This window comes from Opisthorchis viverrini, assembly GCF_000715545.1.
Source record: "Opisthorchis viverrini unplaced genomic scaffold opera_v5_546, whole genome shotgun sequence".
Taxonomy (NCBI): Eukaryota; Metazoa; Platyhelminthes; class Trematoda; order Opisthorchiida; family Opisthorchiidae; genus Opisthorchis; species Opisthorchis viverrini.
This window is the reverse complement of record NW_008752206.1, coordinates 1-1,225: the sequence shown is the minus strand read 5'-3', so window position 1 is coordinate 1,225 and position 1,225 is coordinate 1.

Genomic DNA, 1,225 nt, shown 5'->3' with positions numbered 1-1,225 from the left:
TTACTTGTCTGATTGTTCGAGAATCTACGACCTTACCAAGGACCTCATTTAAATATCCGATGAAGTTTCAAAGGCCTGTATGAGAACATATTCAAAGTCGATGTGGCTACGTTTAATGATGCGTTTCTAGCATGGTTCGAGTGACCGCGAGAAACACTGAAATTTGGACAGTGTGTTTGAGTCGACAGACGGCACACAACTGTTCTACCTGTGTCGGCGGACTGTCCTATTTTTGGTCGTCCTGTGCACCTATCTTGCGCTAGTACGTCGTATAGGTGGAGGCGTCTTGATTAGTCCACAAGGCTTGAGAATCCCGACGGTTTTACCCAAATGACGCATCCTGTGTATAAAAAAAATCCTCTCTGGAGAAACTGGATAATGATTATGGACAGACAAGATACATCTGGCTTGGAATAAGTCCCGTCCCACGTGCATAAACATCGACCAGTTGTGAATCCGATACAACAACATCATGTTGACAATGGGGTGAGAAAACAACTGCCAAAACAGACCAGTCCGAAAGACACGTTACTTGTCTGATTGTTCGAGAATCTACGACCTTCCCAAGGACCTCATTTAAATATCCGATGAAGTTTCAAAGGCCTGTATGAGAACATATTCAAAGTCGATGTGGCTACGTTTAATGATGCGTTTCTAGCATGGTTCGAGTGACCGCGAGAAACACTGAAATTTGGACAGTGTGTTTGAGTCGACAGACGGCACACAACTGTTCTACCTGTGTCGGCGGACTGTCCTATTTTTGGTCGTCCTGTGCACCTATCTTGCGCTAGTACGTCGTATAGGTGGAGGCGTCTTGATTAGTCCACAAGGCTTGAGAATCCCGACGGATTCAACCAAATGCTTTCGGCTTTTCGCAAACGAGCTTTGACGGCTACCTTGATGGAAAAACAACTCGTGCTTCGTGACGATGGCGAAACACGAAACAGCCTAGTTGGAATTCAGGTTACTTTGGCAAAATCGCACAAAACGATGTGTGCCCGTTAAAAATGGACGTTGCGGATTGACCCCATGCGAGTTTCCGGATGTATCCGGCTTTGCGCAACTCCATTAGATGAGTTGTGTGCTGGGCCACTTCTGGAACCTAAAGACAGACAGATAACATAATCTCAGCTAGGAAATCAAATCGGTCCTGCAAACGAAATAGTCGGCATCCAAACTACGGACCGATGACAAGACCTGTCCCACACAGGTTTGCACCAATCCC